The sequence below is a fragment of the Erithacus rubecula genome (genome assembly GCF_903797595.1).
Source record: "Erithacus rubecula genome assembly, chromosome: 8".
Classification (NCBI taxonomy): domain Eukaryota; kingdom Metazoa; phylum Chordata; class Aves; order Passeriformes; family Muscicapidae; genus Erithacus; species Erithacus rubecula.
In genome coordinates this window covers 31,898,147-31,921,408 of record NC_136659.1, presented here as the reverse complement: position 1 = coordinate 31,921,408, position 23,262 = coordinate 31,898,147, and the positions used below count along the sequence as shown (strand labels likewise).

Below are 23,262 nucleotides of genomic sequence, written 5' to 3'. Positions count from 1 at the left end.
GAATGTGAGAGGGAGAATGATGATGGATGTAAAACAGCCTCATGAGCAAGTGGAGTGAGCCTGAGAGGTTGCTGCAGGCAGAGGGACAGACAGACTGACAGTAACTAGGAATGTTCCCACAATAACAGGGTTCTACTTATGTGTGAAACCCAGCTGGGTGAAATATCCGACCTTGAAGTTTTTGTCTTTCATTGCTGCCTGTCTCTCTTCTTGCAAGCAGCTGCTCATTGATTGTTGTTCATAACATGTGTTTGGAAAGTTGGGATTCCTGTTCCCAGTGGGAATTTAAGGGTCTCATTGGCAGTGATTTGTTTTCAGTTCTTTGGTTGTAGCTGTTACTAGTGTGTGTCTCCACCACTGCGAATCTAAACCCAGGCAAGGTGTTCCCAGGTTGGATTTTCTCCTTATTCCAGGTAGTTGGGTGGTTTCTAGAAGAAAACTTCTGAAATTGTAGTACAGGAATAAGCACATAACAGTAATTTTATAGTGCACTGTAATTGGAGTTCATGGCACTTTATAGTCAAGGTGTGTTACATACATATCATTATTTTGGGAAACTAAAGAAATAAAACAGCCTAGAGGCAAATTTCTTGTTTTCACCCCAGTAAACCAGAAGAATATTCTGCATAATTGACTGCCCTTCCCTGGCCCACCTCCATGCAAAAGCAAAGAGCTGCAGAATCTGATCTTAACTGGCTGACAACAGAGGTGGTTTTGGAGGGACATAATTTGGATTAAGTGGATCAAGGCAGGAGTGAAGCCCAGTCCTTCAGTTTCTCGGGCAGAGTGCCTCTGTTGTTTTCCACTCATTAAACTAACAAAATGCTAATCAGCTCTGTGGAAAGATCCTCAGGAGATAATGTTACTGTGGCACCACTGACTTAACTGGGTGTGTTAGCCTGGACCGCTTTAAATTAGGTGGTTGAAACACCTCAGTCTTTTTTGAAACTGATTCTTTTTTGCTCATTGACCACTTGCAGTTCTGTCACCATTGAGGCAGGGAAAAGACCAATGCTAAACTCCTTGTGGAGCTGGCACAATCCTGTGGTACAGCTGCTGTTGTGTGCCAGCCTCTGCTGCTGCCTCTGCTGAGCTGTGTGTCCATTTCCAGGCATCAAATTACTCTTCCAGTGCTGGAAACATCCATTCTTGAGTTAACTCTGAGTCAAACTGCACTCTCTTCTCTGCTGAATGACAAATCCATCAGTCTTCTTTGCCTTCCCCTGGCTTGGGTCTGCTCACTGCTGTGAAGAAGTTTCTGGCCCTCCAGGGAGCTTTTCTAAGCTGCATTCTGCTGTGAGCTGCCTGCTGGTTCCCTCTGTTTCTCTCTCCCTCCGTGCTCCATGTTCCTGAGGTTTTTTCCCAAGCAGAGGATGCTCAGTTCCTCTGGGAGAACCAGCAGCTTCCTTGCTTTCCTCTTCCTTCTAGAGATGCCCCTCAATCCAAAGTACAGCAGCCAAGAGCATGTAGAAGTACTGCCTTCCTTTCTACTACTCAGCTGCAATTTTTAAACTTTAAATATTTAAAAAAATATTTTTAGAAACATTTTATTTAATTTTTTTTTCAGGAAACATTGTTAGAGTTACATTTCCAGAATCTATTAGTGATCATCCATTCACCCCTCACTGACAGCTTCTGTCCAAGCTCTCTGGTAGCAAATCAATCCAAGGGTTTATCAGCTTTGGGTCCTAGGTTATATAATGTATTTCCAGAGTCTTTCCATTTCAAATTGTCCATTTTTGTCACAATTTCCATTCTGTGCAGATACCCACTTTTAAAGCACATGATTGGAATGTGATGTAAGGGTTGGTTTTTAAGGAGCAAGTTTTATGGAGCTGTAGATGTAGATTCTGTAGAAACAAAAAGCATTTGTTTCTAAAAAGCAAATTTTTCCTCTCTGTGTAGGGACACCCTCTACCTGTGAAGGTCTTATTGTGGCAGTGAGCTGTGTTGTGTAAAACTTTAATCCAGACCAAGAGGTGCAACAAACTGCATTTCTACCACATTACTTTCCTGGGGCACAGAAGGTTTTTAGTATTTTTTATGCTTTCTCTCCTTCCCCCTAGAACCCATAATCCTAGATTTATTTCTTTTTTTTTTTTTTCATATCAGTTTTGGTGAAATCACAGTTAATGCCTTTCCTCAAAGTTCTTAAAGAGTGGGAAAGCCATTCTCATCTGTCTCACTATTCAAGTCTTTTCTTATTTTTCCTCTGACTAGAATTTAGTATCCAGTTTCTGGCACCAAGCTAAGCTAGCTTAAAATAATACCAATGTGTTGAGTGTCTGACAGGGGAATAAATGCATTGTTGAGTTAGGACCTATTTGATTTAAATGAAATAAAATGTCTCTAAATGTAAGGATGAACAAACATGGCATACCTCATACTCAGATCCATTTTATGGTGTTCACCCCATAATCCTTTTATTCAGACATGTGTGACCTATGTGTTATCAGCAATGGGCAGCCTAACACTGCAGTAACCAGGGAATTTCAACTCCATCTTTTATTCAACAAAACCTTTTTGTGGGTATTGGATGGGATCTGTTACTCTGCTTGCTTAGACTGAGGGTTCAGTGTTGCTGGTTTTAATATTTGATGTTGAACAATGGAGGAAAGAATGAATTTAAAACAGCAAACCTTGTATTTATGCTGACTAAGGACACCATTCTGCAGAAATTTGCCTTCTGGTGAGTTTGCAGTATTCTTTCAATGAACAGCACAGTTGTAGTTTTGGTGGAATAATGGAATTAATATGGGGACAAATATAAATGTAATGGCTGTTGTATCTTTCTTGTGTTTTGATGGATTGAATTGTCTTGTCCATCCAGACTAGCTACTAGATTTAGTTTTAATTGTTTTTAATAATGCCAGTAACTGTGAGGGAGATAGAACTTTATTCTTTTTAGATGTTGAAACTGTAGTCCTGATAATGCAACTCAGTAGTCACTGAATGACTTGTCCTAAACCAGTGAAATCCTTCTGTGCTTTCAGGGACTATTGAGATAAACTCTGTCTGTGATCAGTTATTAATAAAGTCTGCTGAACATGTGCCCTGTATCCATATTCCTGTCTCATCCACTACAATTATCCAACAGAAATTTAATTATCCTTGGGAACACCAACACTGATCCAACTGAAGTGCACAGGATGAACAATTCTTTCAGTGATGGGCAACAGCATCACAGGAAGCTTGATTTTCTTAGGAAATGGGCTAAAATAGTACTTGAAACAGAAACAAGTTGGAAAGGCAAAACACACCTGCATTGCAATCAGAAGTTCACCAGGATTTCCTGGGTGGCCACATTTTGGTGTTTTGGACATGTAGAGGCTGCAGAAGAGCTTTTAATCTTTCTTTGGCTGTAATGGAAACATGGGCTGTTGCATAATTAATTTGGTTCTGCCTCCTCCTCAAAATACTAACCTGGAAAAGGATTAGTGATCAATTTTAGTGGGGCAAGAAAACCTACATAAATTCAGTTGGTTTGTTTGGGTTATTTTCCTTGTTTCTTCAATTTGAAAATAACATCTTGGCTAAATGTGGTCAGGAGTTTTCTACACACACTTCTGGAAAATTCAGTCATTAAAAGATAGTACAGAGGTTATCAATATCATGATTTTGAATTAAACACCTGCAGATTGTGTATGGTACCTGAGAATGAGATTCAGCCAGCTCCCCCCACAGAAGGAAAGGTTCAGAACAGGGATTGCAGGGATGCCTGCTTCCACTTGGACTAACAGGCTGTTTAAAGGTATCTGGGTGGCTTAAGGTAGAACAGTTTTTAGTGACTGATGAATAAACAAGTGGCATTTCCATTCTCTCTGCACAAATAAGTCAGTGCCTATCCCCTGGTTAGGATGGCAGAAGGGAAAACGAGCTTGGATCTCTCAAGACAGTATCAAATTTCTCAGGGGAGAGTATTCTACAGCACAGGACTGAAACCTGCTTGGATCTACCTTGAAGAGATACAATAGGTACAAATGTGTTCATTTATTTTGGTGAGAGGTAGAATATGTACAAATTCAATGAGAGCAGGAAAGTGACTTTTCTTACCTGTTCTTGCTCCTGCAAAGAAACACTAGAAAATGAAACATGGTAGAAGCATCACTGGAAGCATTTTTTCCCTCTTTTTAAAGCCTTAGTCAGAGCTGTGTGAAAACCCATCTTGGGTTGGATCCTTCATCAGAAATCAAGGAAGGAATGCCTGGGTTGTGTCCTGGGAGAGCCCATCCATGGATTAGCAGTGTGGGTGCTTGGTGAGGTGTGCTGTTAAACAAACTAGAGGGAATTTGAAGTCTTAAAATGTAGGACCACTCGGGTCATGTATTTTACTGTGTGATTTTAGAGATTATAGATTTAGGCACCAGTTATGAAACTGGGGAGGAACTGCAGCTGCTGTCTGCCAAACTCTCCCTGCTTTTGTTGTTCTCCCTATCAGATGGATACCTGGAAAACTACCCAATACCTTCCTGTGATGTAGGATTGCTGATGCTAAACACTTCCTAAGTATTCTTCCTTAGAGTTTTTAAAAAGTCCCATGATAGTCCCTAGGAAATCTCACAGCTGATGGTATTATATTGTTTAGTTTTTCCTACTACTGTGCACAAAGTTTTCTTAATTTGTTGCCTTTATGCTTAGCTATCTTCTTTTATCTCTCTTGGGACACTTTGTTCAGGCTGCATTATTTGTCTGTTTCTGGGCACCTTTTCCTCAAAGATCTGCAACATTAGCACTGTGAGTCACAGCGAGTTTTGCCTTTTTATTGATCTTTTCTTCTGATTCTGAGTGTTTAGAGTAATTTACTTTTTTTTTTTTGCTTGCCTCTTTCCTGTTGGTTTTCACAGAACATTTTACTGGAAAGATATGTGCTGACCCAATTTGCTTAGACAGTGTCTTTTAACCCTAACACAGAGGAGTCTTGGAGAATATGACAATTTCTGATTTAGATAATGGACTAGATTCAGGAGGAAGAATCATTCTCTTAGAATATTTTTTCTACTTCAAATTGTGATGCTTTCACTGCCAATTTTTTTTTTTTTTTTTTTAATGGGCATGTGATGTAGACAGGTTGAGTTTTTCCTGGACATCTTCAGCCAGCCCATGAGGATGGGACACTGTGTGTGCTCTGTGGATATTCTGAAGATGTGACTGGATTAGCACCATGCATGAGCTCACAGGCACAGCCACAAAAAGGAGGATGAATACAGCTGGGAGGTTTTGGTCAGCTCAGACCTTAGGGAGAACATTCTTGTGTCTCCCAGAAACATTACCAGTCTCTCCAGTGAAGCATTCCCATTGCAAGCTCTTCAGAGGTGTCAGTGCTCTGAGTAAAATTGATAGTGCCTGAAAAGAAAAATACCAGCAGGAAATACAGATAAACAGATGTACACCTTAATGGTTTTTTTTTTTTTTTCTCTCAGTCCTTAATTTCCTATTAAAGAAATATCCCATGAATTCCCAAGGGACACATTTCTTTGCAAGCAGTGACAACCTTTGTAGCTGTCAGTGTGTAAGAAAAGCTCCTGTTGAAAGATGCTATTAAAGAATCGTGTTCTGTTGATATAAACCTGATATTGCTTCAAATTTCCTATTACTGAAAGAAATACATTTAGAGTAGTCTGTAAAATAGTCCTTTTGCCTGGAACCACCACCTTTTCTCATACAAGTCATCATCTTTAATAGATAAGCTTTCCATTAAGAGCTGGAGAAGGTGCTAGTTTTTCTTTCAGCAGTTAGAAATAAGAACAATAAATGTGTGGGGGAAATGCATCAATTTGGTGAGGAACATCAAAGTGTGTTCCTATCTGAAATATAGACAAATCAGTTCAGAGAAGGCTTCAAGTGTGGAATTATTGACCCTGGAGGATAAGATACAGAATAACCTTCCTAGGCTGTACTTGGTCAATTTTAAGTTGCATTTGCAAGGTGAATCGTTTAACAGTCTCATCCCCCCTCAGCAAAATATTAATAGTAGATTGCATCACAGCTTTTCCTGAAAGTTTTTTTCCCTTTATAAATTACACTGCTGTAAAAGTATATTAATGTTCTATATATCTATTAATCTTCTGTAAGATAGTATGAATAAATCCAAGTGATTGATGTAACTCATGAAAGCCCATAATTGTCTCTTTCTTTCTGATCTGGTTGCTAATTTCATTATGTGGTCTCAATTCTGAAGCAAACTGGTTTAACCCTCTCTGTGGTGTGTGAGAATCCTGAAAGCAATAAGACCTATAGGCTTACATCCAAGTGAAGGGTGAAAGATTAAACCAGGAGATGACAGGGTTAAAATCATTTTTTAAATCTCCTTTAATATAAATACAAATATAATAAATTAACTTTTGAGACAATTCTTCTTTTACATCATACTAAGTCTATGTCTGCTCCATGATATTTTGAAACTAAACAGGCAAAAAAAATTTCTGTTTTATTCAAAATGTTTTTGAGCCATCAATTCAAGAAATGCACTGTCTTCCTGAAAACTCAAATAGGAAGCAGTCCTGGATGTATTGTCCAGCAAGAAAAAACATCTCATCCTGTGCCATGCTCAGTATATATAGATAAGACAACATCCTGGGAAGTTAGCAGTCCTTTAAGTTTACCACACAATGCAAATATGACTTGTTTCAAGGAATATGTACATTAGAAACAAGGGGGGAGATTGCTAAATTCAATTAAATGCTGCCAATCAAAGCCTAGAATTCATATAATCACCTTTAGTCCAACATCAGCAACTGTCAACAATATATTGTGAAAATAACTTTTTAATGAAATCTGAAGCAAACAAGATTGTTTAAATCATCTTTGGGAAGATTACTTTCCAGGGGGAGTTATTCTGTTACACTGTGATTTCCAGTAACTACGTCAAATCTCTTCAGTGGTGACAGTGATTATGGCCAGTGATTCAAAGCCCATCTGTGAATTCAGTCTGCAGTCTTACAGGAGAACACGACCCCCCTTGCTCCTGATGTCTGCTAGGAGTGTGACTCATTAGCCACTGCCTTCTGAGCCTCAGTCCAGCTGCTTTTCACTCCTCATCAGGGCAGCAACATCCCAGCTTGGAGGCAGAAGTGCTTGGGAGGATGTGTCAAAAACCTGAGCAAAGTAGGTGACATTCCTCTGCTTCCTCATCCTCAGATCTAGTTTTTTGATAAGTTTAGTCAATCATGGTAAATTTAGTAAATCCATGGTAAATCTATGCTGTCTATTCCCAGTCATCATCCCCTTCCTTACCAGGTCAGACTTTAGAAGGATGTGCTCCCTGATTTCCCAGGGGGCTGAAGTGAGTCTGAGCAGCTGGTAATCTCCTAGATTGTTTTTAGCATTTTTGAAAACAGTTGCTGTATTTGGGGTCTTTCCTGGTTGTCAGGGCCCTCTCCCAGTCTTCAAAACCTTTCAAACCTGATAGTTTTGGCCTCACAATAAAATCAGCTGGCTCCTTCAGCACACTAGAATGACACCCACCCTCTGGGCAATGTTTGGGTTCAGATTGCTCAAGGGACTCCAATTCCCTGCTCTCTCTGACTGATAGTAGGGAATAGAACAAAATTTCACAGGACTTGAATTAGTTGTGCAAGAGCCAGATGGATTCCTTGGAGCTCAATATGATATCACTGAGACAGGCAGCATTGTTTTTGTTTAGTGATGGATGTTAAATGATCAAGCCAAAATTTAAATAATCATCTGCAAAGGAATAGCTTTCATTCACAATTTTGTGTCTCATTTAGCTAGAAGGACATGGATAGTTCACTTCAGGTCTCTTTAGGAGATCTAAGCAGGTCTTGAGTTTGATCTTCCAGTATCAACAGAGAATTGCCCCACAGAGGCAGAGGGAAATGTTCCTTGTGGACAAGGTGGGGCAGAAATGGGCACTTGCTTGGTGACTGGAGCAGTCCTGTAAGAGCTGCTTCACTCCCCACCTTTCACTGCAGCTTGAACTGGACACTTCTACATTAGCATTGTATGAGATTGAACAAACATTTGGAGAACAGCATTAGTGTGGGTTAGCCCCATTTTTTTTTCTGATTTTAAACTCAAGAATCGTTTCCTTAAAATACTGATTATTAAATTATTTGCTGTGTTACATTTTAGCAATGCCAACAGATACAGAAATAATACATGCTTAAGGCAGGCACAGGAAGAAGATGTGTAATTCTTTGTAAATCTCCTATTTCTGAATTCAGTCAGAGTTTTATGGAGAGCAAGCACAGATGTAAAACTCCAGCCTGGTCTTTGTCTCAGACTAACTTTTGCTCCTGAAAAAATTATTCACATTTTTAATGTTAGTTTGTGTCCTACACATTGAGGGCTTGTAGAAAAGTAATCTGAGAAATTCTATCTTGGCAAATGAACCTCAAAGCAGTTATAACACCTGAAAAATTTATCAAATGTAGGGATGTTTTTTAGCTAGAGAAAGAAATTATCATTAACCACAGTCGAGCACTTGCAGTTTTCTGCCATACAGAAACTTCATTCTCCCCTCAGTCTGTGAGCTGATGTAGTGACAAGCTGCAGAGAGATGACAGATTCCACTAAGGATTTGGAGTCTGAACACCTGTGCAGTGTCATGCATTTAAAAATAGAATGTGACAGCAAAACACATCAACCTTCTCATGTCCAAATGGAAACCACGGGGGTTTTTTCTTCAACTTTTATCCAGAGAAATCACTTTCAATCATCACTGGCCAAGTGAAAATACAAAGCAAGGCTGTTTTGTTGTGGCCCAAAATGAGCAGGAAGAAGTCAGAATGGTAAGCACAGGTGCACAGAAAATACTCAGCAATGCCCATTTCTTTCTCCTCAGTGCTGCTGTGCATCTCTGAGGGTGCAGGTTACTAATGGTCCAGAGCAATTTCTTCAGGAAACCCTTGGAGGGGGGTTAGGAAAAGGCTGCCAGCCAAAGCTGCTCTGCACACCTTGACTTCTGCCTGAGTCACTCAACCCTCCAATGAATGCATCAGAGAAAACAACCAACATGGGTTTTTTTGTTTCCTAAAATCTCTCTGGGAGAAAAAGAAGCATTAACAAGGGCAAAAAGATAAAAAGAGGCTTGTTTGATTGCAGGGTTAGATGTGTGCATTCTGCTCTCCTCTGGCAGTGTTGGAAGGGAACATCTCTGCTGCCCATCTCCCTTAATAGTATCCTTGGAACGTTAATCAAATCAAAAGCACATCATCTTTCTTTTTTTTTCTTTTTTTTTTTTTTTTTCCAGAGGGAGTGAGGTTTCCCAGTCTGCAGAGCCTGTGTGCTGTCTGCTAGGCTGCTCTGCTCTAAGGTTGAATGTAATTACTGGGCAGCACCCTGGGTGCCCAGGAATCCAGTCCATCCCATTTTTCCCACTATGCAATGCTAACCTTTCAGCAAGTGCTCTTTCTTCAGCAAATCCTTTGTTTTTAGAGATCAGGTGGGTTTTTTTCATCTTGGAGACAAAAATTTTGAGAAGTGGTTTTGGCCTCTTTTCTATTGCAGTCCTATTAGCTGTGTTTAAAAGGACATTTATTCAGTGTTTTGGGACAAGATTTTTATGTGGATTGTATGACAAGGAATTAAAGAGGGTCCATATTTAGCTCTTCTCTGCTCTCATTTATGGATGAGAAAGACAGAAATCTTCTTTTAACTCAGACAAGAATTAGCATTTTGGATGACAAAAGCTATCACACATGAATGAGTTGCTTCTTAAAATCAACAAAATAAATTAGACTCCCTGTTTAGGAGCATCTGGCACCCTTATAACCTAGTTCATATAATGATGTCTCTGTTTGTTAAAAAGAATTATGTAACAATATGGTTGATTTATTTCAAGATGATTGGCTTAGCAACTTAATTGGACTATGCAGTATACCAGAGCACAAAAAAAAAAAAAAAATTAATTAGCTCATTTGTTTGTGGATGAGTGCAAGCACTGCACATCAGGCTCAGCTCCTTTAGAGGTGAGCAGCCACTTGATCCTGTGAGGAACCAACCCCTGTCAGCTCCCACAGAAACCACACTCACAGCCAGGGAACAGCAGCACCACGCTGGTGTTCAGGTGTTGTCAAAGCCACCAAAAGTTCCTTGGAATCCAGTGAGTGCTCTGTGACTCCTGGCAGGCTCAGGAACCTTCCCAGAGAAGCAGCAAGGCAAAAATCTGCCTTGAAGAATAAAACTCCTTTTCTCCCTCTGTGGCCTGTCTTTTCTCTTGAGCTGGTACTCCACCTTCCAGCTCCCAAATACTATTGTCATCCCAGAAAATTAACATGCTGGATCCAGGTTTTATATTTGTCCTGGTGCAAAGTTTAATGTCCTCTGTTTTCAGGATGGAAAACTCATAGATGAAAAACAGGCATTTGCAACACCTTCGTGGGGTCACCACCTCCCACCTGAGACAGAACAGTACTATTATTGTTATTATCATCATCATCATTATGGCTATTATTGTTGTTATAAGAATAAAAATAAACCTCTTAGTAACATAAGAGTAACATTTATTGTAAGTGTTCAAATTATTTAATATCCAAGTAGTATTTTAGAATAGCACTTGACAGTGGTTCAAATAACTTTCATGATCTCTCCATTTTATTTCAGTTGCAGATGCAGCCAAGAGATTGCTGACTTGTGGGCTAATTCCACTTAAGTGTTTATTAAGTTGTTTCTGTAGTCTAATTTTACACCAATTTAAATAAAAGTAGAGGTGTGGATGTTGATTTCTCTTGTGGTGTTAAGCTAAAGTACTATGTGTCCCTCAGGATTTCCTTCTTCCATTTCTATAATTGAACAGCAAACTCCCCACTTCTCTCCCACCCCACAGAGCACATGAAAAGCAAGAAAAAACCTAAATTAAAATCAGAATAAGGATTTGATTTAAAACATTAAAGAAGAAATAGGGCTGAAATTCCGTACTTATCACACCCTGTAGTTCCTGGATACAGCTGCACATCTGGTGTGCGAGATAATGCTCTGTTTAGAGACCATGGTAGAACACAGAAAATTGGAAATGAGTTTCAAGCCTTAACACTACATTTCTTCACTACTGGGAGCAAGTAAGGTCCTGCTTTTCACTCTTTTTGTAGGTTGTGTGATTTGATTCCCTCTGGTTTTTTGCTCTGTAAATACACTCATGAAGGAAATCGGGAAAGGAATGGTTCTGTAGAATAAGTATTTTGTGCAGAACAGCTGAGAAGGTTTTTTATCAATTCTCAGATCATATACCAAAGTTTAGTTGTAATATTAGCCACAGGATTAAAAAAAATAAGAAATGCTTAGTTGAGGGCATGGGTGGAGCAATATAAACAGCATGTATCTTGTTCATTCACTTACCACTTCATATAAATCATTAAAGCCAAAGGCAAAGGTGGTTTGCCATTCTCTGCAACAGAGGAGATTCTCTCAGGACTAGCTGGTGCTACAATTCACTTTTGCCACAATCACATCTTTCAGTTATTTGCATGTTCCCTGCCTGTAGCTATCAGACAGAAGTTAAGCCTGCAGCCAATGTGCTTCCTGTTACCTCCTACTGAAATTCATGGGTGTCTGCATGGGTCTGACTTCTGGTAAGGAATATTTTCCTTGTACAGTCATGCAAAATGCAAGGCTATTTTATAAAAAAAAAATTACCCAATTGTAGTGCATTAACTTTGGACTTACTGTACAGGAAGTCAAGTACACCCCTAAATGCAGAACTTCAGACCTGATCTGACCTTTTAGTACTTCCACACAGTGGTGGGAGCATCACTGCCTGGCTGGAGGCCAGGGAAGCAGCATCCCAAAGCAGAGAGAGGAGCAAACTGAGAGTGTTGGGTCCCTTCCTCTCCCTCCAACCTGTTTATCCTGTGTAGTGACTGTGGAGATGGAGAAAAGCAGCCAAGTGAAGCAGGTTTTGGCACTCCAGAGAAGACATCTCTCAGTATGGAACAGCAGTGAACTGCACATCAGAAGTCTTTGGACATTTTGATCCATATTCAGCTGTCAGAATTTTTGCAGAATTTTGAGCAAAGTCAAACCAGAGCTTATCTTATAAGACATACAACTTATCTTTCCTAGTGAGGTGTTGCACTTTGCTGGCTGGACAGAGATCTGCTGAGATCCTTCTTTTCTAGAGCATGATGTGGAAATGCTAACTCTGTTCAGTGCAGTAACATAATCAACTCCTTGTGCCCTGAATTTGGGTGATAACAATGCTTGTTTCTCACTGAGTGCAGCCATCCTGCTCTCTCCTCCATGGCTTGTGGACAGCAGAAGCTGCTCTACCTCAAACAGGAGCTGGAAGGTTCCCAGACTCAAACCCAGCTAAGAAAAACGGGGAAACCAGATTTATTTACCAATTTCTGAGCCAAAATCTGTAGCAGTCTACCTTGAATATACCCTGGTGAATTTGATGTTGTGACTGGTCCAGATTATGTTTGTACTAGTGATTCAGGCACAGGGAAGTTCCACAGGGCTGTGCTCCATTTATCCTTACCCCTGCAGAATCACAGGCAAGCAGGACAGGCAAACAAAAAATGGTTCATCACAAGAACTGGCACTCCTGTAGTATCAGAAGCTGCAATGTAATTTGTTGTAATAAGTTTATTGGCCTGGTCATGGAGACTCAGAGACTTATAAAATCACACTTTTATTACTGATTCAGTCACGCACATACATATTTATAGCTTTGTAATTGATCACATAGGGCAACACATTAAATTTTAATACAGGGAATTACTTCCTGTCCCTGTAGAACCACCTTTGGTATCCACAGGAGACAGTTTAAAACATTTACAGCAGAGTTGCTTTCATCTCTGTCATATTCTTATTACCAGCTTTGGTCTAGGCAGTTACATTTAGATTTGTTTCCTTCTTTGATCTCCACAATCTGTGGGAAAACAGGCATTAGGAACAAGAAGGACTGCGTGACTTTTGAAGCCTGGCATCACTTAAACATCACAGTTCTTGTAGCTTCCCTTCATCAGCTCATGTCTCATCTCTTGCTCTAAAATCCTGCTCTTCCTAACCCCTGAATGTTTGGGGGTTGAGATGACTCAGGGCACTTGTTGACACTCATTCCCAAACCTGTTCATGACCAGTGCTTAGGTTTCTTATACAGGCTCAGAATTTGACAATTTAATGAAAAACACCTCACTTTGTCCTGTTCAGTCAGTGTGTGAATTAAGCAGTGACTATAAGTCTTACTAGGAATTTTGGGGTCCTTCTGAATTGGTTTTTTCAACATTTTAAATGATAAATAACTACTGCAAATGTGATAAATAGGGATAAATAACTACTGCAAATTGGTAATTTTCAGAGTAAATCTTAAATTAGCAAAGACTGTTTTGGAAGCATTATTTGCCAGGGAAGTCAAGACTATGGTCAGCCGAAAAAAAGAATAAATCTGAAAACTGAGGTGTTTAAGGAACACTTTGGTTTTGTTACCCTGCATGGTCAAGTCCTGGAGCAGGGAATAGTCAAAGGGGTTGTTGTGGGAATGTGGATAGGAATATCCATGGAACCTTCCTGGCTGGAGGTGTCCCTGCCCATGGCTGGGGGTTGGAACAAGATGATCTTTAGGATCCCTTCCAATGCAAACCATTCTGTGATTCTATGGTTATCTAAACTTTTGGGGAGGGAAAAGAAGTCTGCTGTAAGTGAAGACAGACAAGCCAACAGAGCTGACATTTCTCACTGAGGGCTTATCTAAACTGACCCCAGGTTCAGACAAAACCTCAGGGTTTTTCTGGTTTGGGATCCAGCTGTCTGGGTCCACTGATCCACTGATATTTGAGTTTGCATTATTTGTGCTAAGACAGGAAAGATTTTTTTCAGGTCATGCTTTTATACAGCCTTTCCTGTAAAACACCACTAGTGTGCCTCCAAAGAGAACACTTCCCCCTGCCCTCCTTCTAGAATTGTACATTTCTGGGGTATATATTTCAGACATGTGTGCCTTAAAAGCCACGTGTTAAAGTGCCATTCCCCTCCCCACCAGCCCCCCTGGATGATTTATCTGCTGTCAGGGCTTGTTTCACCAACTGCAAGCACCCTGCTAGTACAGTTCTCTTACACAACCTGGAAATGTTATTCTTTATATGCCAATTGGAATACATTAAATGCATAGTGAAATGAGACCAAATTAACACTTGGGGTTATGTGCACTGATACAGTAAAAGAAAGATTGGAAGATGTAAAGATGTGTTGAATGTGCTCCCTTCTTGTTTGATACAGATGTGGAGCAAATAGATTTGAAATTATATTTTTGCATGCAAATGACAGCAATTTGTATTAACTCCTATTGTGCTAGAATGTAACATTTTCATCTGATCTAAGCCTTTCTGTCTTCAGATCCTCTTTCTGTTCTTACAGTGCATTTACAAAGATTTTAGATATTAATTATCTTGGTAAATTCCCGCAAGGGAACAAACCAGGCACATGTTGTGACATTCTTCAGGGTAATTTCGGTGTCAAACTCATCTCCCTTTGTTAAACACAAGTCATGGATTTATTATATCAGGGCAGATGACTGACCAACTTCTAATTAAGCCCTGTTAAAACTTATATGGTGACTGGATTTCAAATTTGAACCATGTCATTTTCAAAATATCTTAAACCTGTCATTTTGTTGTTTCTGAAAAGGAATTCTGATTTTCCTGTTCTTGGGGACAGAAAAAATGGCTGAATAAATTAAAAGGGATTAAAATTGGGTTTAAATAGGACCTTACAATATGAAGTCACTGTTAGTACACCATTATGAAGAACACAATGACTACAGGATTGGCTGGCTCATGCCAGGCAAAAGCTAATATTGTTTCACCTTAAAACTTAATAATCAGGCAGCCTCAGTCGGTGATTTTCTCTTCTTTTAAGAGAGTAATTCATTTAGGAAAACAGCATGCATACATGTGTGTAGGCAGCAGTGAAATACCTCCAAGTGCCCCAGTGTGCTACCTCAAGCTAAGTGCTTTGAAAGGAAAAAGAATTTTAATTTAATTTAGAAAACTGCTGTGGCCTTGCACACATTCAGCAGGGAGGACACAAGCTGTGAGCGGGCGTGGGGACAGGCAGCTCCAGCACAGCTTCCACACTGCCTGCCTGGAGGGAGGAGGAACCCTCAGCTGCCTTCATCCCAAACTCTGCTGTCACCTGGAGCACCTGGGGAAGGCAGGGAGAAAGGGCTTGTCCAGCAAGCGACAGGTTTTGGTGCTCTTTTCCTGGGTCTCCATCTGACTGAGCAGCTGGCAGTGGAGCATCTCCCCAGGGTGACCCTGCCACCCCTCAGCCCCGTGAGGCTCCCAGAGCTGGGCTGGCCCTGCATTGATGGCAGTGCACATGGGCAGCAGGGCCTCCAGGAAAAACATCACCCCTGAAAAACAACAGCAGTGTCCTCTGGAAGAGAGCTTTTAACCTGGCAGTATGAGTCAATCTCCCTGGATGCATCCACGTGCTTCCTCCAAACAGCAGGAGGATCCAGGGGGAATTCAAGAGTCACTGCATAGCCCCAGTTAGCTGCTCCTGTGGCAGGAGCTGGGGGTGACCACAGCTTTCCCGAGATGTCAGTGCCAAAAGCACTTAGGGAGCTCCTCCTCTGGGAGCTTTCCACGCTGAGCTCTGTGGTGACCCTGCCTGAGCCAAGAGTGGTGCCAGAAAACACCTTTTAATTAAACAGAGCATTTCCTTCCTAACCCACCTGACTGTTAGGAAGTGCACACTGACAGGATGCACTAAACTGTGAAAGCTGGGGCAAAGTTCAGAAATTTGGGATTTGTTTCTGGTCACTCCCCTATACTTGTTTCCCATGAAAGGGATTGGAAGCACACACGCTGTTCTCCAGCATCTTTATCTCCATCACCTCACGGGCAGGGTGTTAGAAAGTGCAGCCTGCAGTGGAGCAACACAAAAATCTTATGCTTGATTTAAATAATGGTGTTCATTGCCTATTAAAATGCAACTTATTGCTTTAAAAAAAGATTAATTAAAATGTACAAGAATGCAATTCGGTTACATTTAATGCTTCAGCCCAGTGCTCACTTTTCATCACTCATTCTCAGAAGTAGCATTCAGGGAAGCACGGCATTCTCAGTTCTGCCATTAAAAGCACAAATGACTATCAAACCTGTTCTTTTCAAAAGCCTGGCTCGAGTATCACCATTGTTAGATTTTTCATAACATATTACTTTGGTCATTACTGTTTTGCAAGATAATTGTATCAGTGATCTAACTTTTGACAGGATCCAAAGTGGCTGAAAATAGTTCACTGCAGCACCTTTGTCTTTTAAAGGCCATTTGGGGCTTGTTATTTTAATCCTTGTGCAGCCTGATTTATCACTTCAAACATCTGTCAGCTGTGCTTTGTCTTGAAATTGATAGTGATAGTGTTACTGATTTTTCAAGAGCAGCTGGTAGAGGTTCATTAGTTAAGCTCTCAAAGGGAGTAGATAACTGTAATATTTTTCTTTGTTAATCATCTCTTACGCATTGTAATAATACAGAGCTTGAAATATGCTAGAAATGCACAGCTTCTCTCTGTTTCTAACTCGTCAGAAGCATCCTTTCATTCTTTTAATCTGCTTCGATTATTAAAACTCTCCTCTTCGTAATGCAGTAAAAAATTGAATAATTGCACATGAGTGGGAAGAGGGGAAAGCCAGCCTTTGCTGTGTCGCATTTAGCACCGAGGGAGGTCATCAGGTCTCACAGTTCACATCCAAACATGAAACAACTCCAGAGAGAAGATTAAGGGCTCTTCCATAATTGATTTTTAATTTAAACTTCGCAGGGCATGAAAAAGCCTCATGACAACTTCAGTAAAGTCAGGTTCATTTCTAAGAGATACAGCAGTTTTCTGTTCACATGTTTTCCCTGCCACACCAAACAACCTTCACAGTTAACCACGAGTGTTAAAACATTCCCCCCCAGAAATCCTGAGCACCAGGGTGACTCCTGCAGGGGCCTGAGCATCTCACCCTGCAGCTGAGAGTGTATCAGCACCAGCACAGTTCCACCAGCAGCACTCACACACAGATAATTACCGATGAAATTAGGATTTTAATGAACTGATCCCGCACACGTAAAGAGAAATCTCCCAGGCATTAAGGAAATAAGCAGGAGGGGAAATTATCAAGTGTGGAGTTGAGCAGAGTGCAGGTGCTGGCTTGGCAGAGGGGCTGGGTGTCCCTGCTTCCCTTTGCAGAGCAGGAGGCTGGGCTGGGCTTTGCTCCTGCAAGCTGCCGTGGTTTTAGGGACAGGGTTTTGGGGGACTTGGCAGTGCCAGATCAGGGGTTGGACTCGACGTTTTTTACATCTTTTCCAACCTGAATGACTCCATGAACTGCACCTGCAAGCAGCACAACTTCAGTGTAGATTGAAAACACCTGGCTCATCTCACAGGATTTCCAGATAAACGGGACTGTCTTCTAAATGTCTGCTAAAAATAACTAAATGCCAGATCTCCACCCCAAAAGCACATCTCAGTCCCATAACACAGTACATGTGTCCAGAGTACCAGTGAAGCTCAGTGCAAATTAGAGAATTCAGCCAGAATTTCAAGAAAATGCAGAGAGTGACCAAAAAAGCCACTTGAGAATCAGTGGTGATTATTTGGTAGTAATATAATAATAATCTAAGTTTTTTGTATCTATCTCACAAGACTTTTTCAGACCTGTCACAAGAAAGGTTTACATTTCTGTTAGTTCCCCACCCTTCCAGAATTCCTCATACATAGTGAAGAACTAAAACTATTTAGTGATATCTCAGAAAAAAAATTTAAAAGTTGTTCTTCAACAAACATAGAAAAAGAGACCTAATTCTTTTTATCTCAAAAATCTCTAATTTAGATTTAAGGCAGGGGGAGGGGAACCTGAAGAGTCAAAGTCTTTAAGAAGAGAATTGGTGCACATTTTTTTGGCAAGAAACATTTCTCAGAACAAATTTTCTGTTCTCTCAGCAAAAAGGTAGATCAATTCAATGCATGGATATAATTTAAAAGCAATCTATGCTCTAAGCAATTTATCCGATTGCAGCTGGAGGGAACACTTCAGATAACCTAAAACTACTTGTCAGGATTGTGGAAAAAAGCACATTTTTGAAATAGGAAATCTTTGCAGGCTCTATTTTTAATTTTCACTCTTTTCTTCTGCTGCTTCTCCCTCCCAGTTTTGTTTCTTTACTGAAGTGCTGTTTTAGTAAAATAGCATTTTGCTTGCTTGCACAAATTGGAAAATTTTAAAGCAGTTTTTTTTTCCTCTGTAAAATATGATACTGAGTTTGAAGTGTCAATTTTGTTTAAAAAACATGCAATGAAATTGTATCTGGGATTGGAAATTTCTCCCAACATGCCCCTTTTAGATTTGTATTTTTCTCTGCAGGTTATTTGGATGTTACCATCTCATATTCTCATTAAACTAAAGATTTTTACCTGTCCCTTGGCTGGCCTTTAGCTGGATGCAGGTGTGCACAGAGATGTTCCTCCCTCAGATGGTTTGAGGAGGAATGGCAGTGCCCCTTTCAGTGGTCCTGTCTGGCTGAGCAGGAGCCCAGGTGTGGCCAGGAAGGACAGAGAGGGGATGAAGTGCTCATAGGCTGCACTCCATGATCTCTGAGGGCTTTTCCAGCCTTAATGATTCAATTATTCTGCTTACAAGCAGAAAATGTAGTGGGCTGCAAGGTTCAGTCATGAAGGCTTTCTTTTCTGCTGAAGCATCTCCTCATTGTATTTTTAACAACACAAGGCTGGGTAAAATTGTTAAAATAATCCAATTCTGTTAGTTACTGAACAGGGGATTTCTGACTACCTTCCCTAAGTAAAAGAAAATTGCATTAGCATTTAAAGATTTCTATATTGTACCTCCCTAATCTGTCTGGGGGACTTTGAGAAGTCTTGACTTCCAGCTCTGCAGCTCCCCCCAGACTGGATTTCTCTGCTGGATTTGGCACACTGAACCCCACAGTCCCTCCCTATCATCCAATTCAAAATGACACAGAAATCAAGCAAGTGAACTCTGAATTTGTGACTTAATTTCATCTTTGCACAAGAACCTGCTAGTTTTTATTTACTTACAGTTTAGCAAGGAGGAGGCTGCAGAACCTAGAAAGGCCTTTTGGGTGCCTGAGGAGTGAGGGCACCCTCAGTTACAAGGTTCAGCCTCTCTTTTGGATATTCACATCCCACCAACACCAGCAGCTCAGTGCTTGGTGGATCATAGAAGCACAGAAAGGTTTGGGTTGGAAGGGATCTTAAAACTCATCCCAGCCCTGTGCCATGGATGGGCAGGGACATCTTCCACCAGACCAGGCTGCTCCAAGCCACATCCAGCTTGGCCTTTTTGCTTCACTGCAAAGCAGCTCCACAGCATCCTGATAAATAAGGCTGTGACTGGATGGAACACTCTTCTACAGTCCTGCTGAAAGATGTTGCTTAACTCCCAAATTCCTCGCAGCGTTCCTGACAGCAGTCACATCTGCAGCCATAAAACCCTCCACAGCCTCTGTCTTTGAAAAAAAAAAATTAATAATCAGTAAAGTTCAAGCTCAGCTTGTTGTGATGAATTATTAGAGCCCGTCATCATTTTCTTGGGGGGGAAAAAAGACTAAAAGACTATAATGGAACACAGTTTTATGGTTTTTTCCATTTAATTGATGATGGGCTGAGTTTTTATTAATATTTCTGGGCTCCAGTGTAAGATGCTGAAAAAGCTAATATGAGATCATTGTATCTGGTTAATGTGTGTGCTTTGCAAAATTGATAAGCTCTGTCAAGACATAAATTATTTAAAATTTGATAAATGTGTTGAAATCACTGAATTTTCAAACCAATAAAGCAGAGTTATTTCTCTTCCCCACCACACACCCCCTTTCAAACTGGGGCTTTTGTGCAGCCACTCACTGGGGCCACGTTGTCTCATGGCCTGAGGCTCCAAAATCAGCACAGGGAGCCCAGGGAGGTGTCTGTGCTGCTGCAGAGGGGACACGAGTGGACACCATGGGACACGTGGGCATGGAAGCAGCAGAGAGTGAGGAGATCACTGCAATCCTCCCCCCAGTATGAGTTTTTCACTGGTGAAACTGGGGGGGCAAGAGCAGTGGTGGTACCCCTCCTCTCCAGCAGTGGGATGAAAAGCTCCCAGTGAGCAGCAGAATGGTGCTTCAGAGCTGTTTATTCCAACAGACCAATTCATTTCAGCTAATTGCTGAGAGTTTTTAAATGATTCCTGGCAGGGATGAAGCTAAAGGAATGATTACTGGTGATTGATGACTAACCTGGATAAAATTCCCAAAGCACCAGAACTATTAACTCTTGCATGGGGACACCTGCTTTTATTTAGTGCCTTGCCCACAGAGAAAGGCACGGGAGTGAGTTCCAAATGAACCCAAAATTGGGCAAATAGAGAGAATAGAGCATTTCCTGATACCAGTGTCTCATCAGTGTCAGCTCATTTCTCAAAAATAGCTCACAGGGAATGTTATTTAACCCTGTGCTGCTCTGCCATGGTCAGGATCGTGCATGGAAGGGGGAGATTTTGAAGAGCAATCACCATCTTTTAGAGGAGGGCACAGGAAGAACCAAAGGTTTGAAGTTTATAACTGCACAAATATAAACCACATCACACTGATTTGAGCTGTTCTCATCGTTTATGCAGTGAAAGAAAACAGCAAGATGCACTGTGGATGGGACCAAGATTGTGTTTCTTACTGGAAAATATCTACAGGCTAATGGAAATTTTAGGGTAACTGGCTGCCACTTTACAGCCTCTGTAATATGGAAAAAGATTAGGTGATTTCTGTTTGGAAATTGATGGTTTGGAGGGAATGGGAAAACACTGGTGCAGCGGAGGAGAACTCCAGCAATAGCCATCTGTTTAAATGGATACACTAACTTCCCTAAGCTGGTATTTTTCAAATACCCTACCAGCAATATTTTTCACTATAGCAATGTATTATAGTGAAATGGAAAGATGCTGAGGAAGTAATTTTTTTCTAGCATGTGCTGCATTCTTTTAATACAGATTTTTTTTATTGCCAGGAAATTGCTAAGCAATGTGAATAAACAGCTGAACAAAGCCATGGGCCCTTCCTCACTAACAGCAAAATGCAGCCAGTGAGGGAAGGGCTTGGGAAAACTGAGTGTTAGAGTTGGGTTCTCTTATATTGCAGAAAGCTTTACTCAAAACAGGAAAAAATCTGTGTGCCACAAAGGTTTTACATTACAAAAGCACAAACATTATTCACATCTCTGAGCAGTGTCCCCTCATTCCTGCTGCTGCAGTGGGCGCTGAGCAGAACCAAGCAGTTCTTTGTTAAGCACCTTTTTTACTGAACATTTGCAAAACACAACCAATATACTGCCACAAGGTCCCTTCCCTGCTGCCCTCTGAGCTGACAGAGCTCCTAACCTCACCCCTGTAAGGAAATCAGCGGAACAAGTCAGCACTAGGATGGAGCAGAGTCAGGAATTAAGGCTGTGCTAGACTGGAGAATCCCACAGCCTTGCAAAATGCTTCAAAAAAGAGGAAAAAAAAAACAACTCAAGCGAAATGTAAGGTATGGCTTTGTGCAGTGCCTAGGGATTGCTGTCTGGGCCTTAAACAGAGTATTACATCCTTATAATTCAATTTATCAATGATTTCACATCCCTGTGTTATGAAAGCTGTTTTGTTGCCACATGAAATAGCCCAGGTCACTTTAGCTTCAGGGGTGTGTTTCATTATCCCATGAGTAAACGTCATTTGGTGTAACACATACATAAATAAAAGTAACATTGGTCTAGCAAGGTGCAATTCTGTGATTTCACCATCATGGTCTTGAAATCCTTGTGCCCTGACACGTTATTGATGTGGCAAAGCTGCCTGGCTTTAGCACGTGTTAATGTTTCCCACCCTTCAGCCACCCCCAGCCCTATACCCACATATTTCTTCTTTCCCTCTCAGAGCCTTCAGCAGGGCGCCCCTGGGAAAGCAGCACTGCCATCTCATCTGGTGTGAGAGCCCCCAGAAGAGACATACACTGAGCACATGGCTCAGTGTCCTCTGCATCTCCTCATAAAGGAGAGGGGAGAAAAGCCAGAGAGCCATTGCAGGATTGCAATGAGCCCTGCAGAGCACAGGGAGCCCTGAAGGATATTGGAGTGTTCTGTGCCCTTGCCAGAGGACAGTCAGAGCTGGGTGCAGACACCAGCAAACCAGAGTCCCTGTGAATTAAACACCTTCCTTTCCATACATTTCACCTTAAAATATCCAACCACTTCTGCCTCTGACTCAGTTACTAACAGCAGTGCCAGCTGTAGGTGCCCATGGTTTGAGTGGTCATTAGCATTTTAAACAGCATTTCATTTAGCTATGCAAATGAGGAAACTTTCTGGTATTCCAGCTCTTGCAGGCCCCTGGGCCCAGCTGTAATCTAGAAATGCAGCAGAAAAGCCTCTTTTTTGTGCTTCTGAAGGCCTCAGGTGCCATTTGGGATGGGTGAATGTGTGCAGCACTGCCTGCTTCATGTGAGCAGAGTCACCTCTCTGCAGCAGGGCAGTGATTTCCCTGGCAGTGGGGGTGGCCAGCGTTCTCATCAGCACCCAGCTGATCCTGGGCTGGTGACAGGCTGAAGAGTGGCTGCAGAGCCACCCATAAACATGACAGAGCTTCACCAGGAACTTTCCATCACAGCAGAAGTGATGTTTCCCCCAGCATCATTATGACAGTGCTATTTGGGCTGGTACAGATCAGCATCTGTCACTGTTTCCATTAGAATCTCCTATTTCCCCGGGTTCATAGCTCAGCCATAAAAAAATATAAGGTAGAGGCAGAAAGTTGACACCCAAGGTCTCGGGCTGAGAGTGATTACTGTTGTCTTTTCTTCCCCTGATTTTAATCTGAAGAAGGAAAAAAGGTATTTCTGCAGAGACACACCTGGCCCACTGCATTTCCACCCAGCCATGGATTTATTTCTAGTGAAAAATAAGTGATGGGACAAGTGGAATGGCCTTAAGCTGAAGGAGGACAGGTTTTGATTGGTTATTAGGAAGAAATTCTTTACTGTGAGGGCGATGAGGCATTTCTATCCTGTTGAAACACAGATCTTGCTTCTGACCTCTGGATCACTCAGGTTCTGCATTTCCAACAGGACTTGTCTGCCAGAGAGAACAGGAGGAACACACCTGGGAAATGTGTGTCTGCATTGAGTTGGGGGTTTTACTGAGGCCTGTGTGTTTGATGTTCTTCTTTCTGATTGCAGACTCAGCTTGGCCTTGTCATGGATCTTAGAACTGAGCTGTGCTGTGTGGCTCAGCACTTCTGGAAGGCTGAGCCTTGCTAAGCACAGGCAGCTGAG

At 41.4% G+C, this 23,262-nt stretch overlaps 1 protein-coding gene across 1 annotated transcript in view; it reads left to right on the top strand.

Annotated features, from left to right (window-relative positions):
- Window positions 1–23,262, top strand: part of NXPH2 (neurexophilin 2) — a 33,397-nt gene that overhangs the window by 6,805 nt on the left and 3,330 nt on the right. The gene's annotated exons all lie outside the window — the stretch shown is intronic.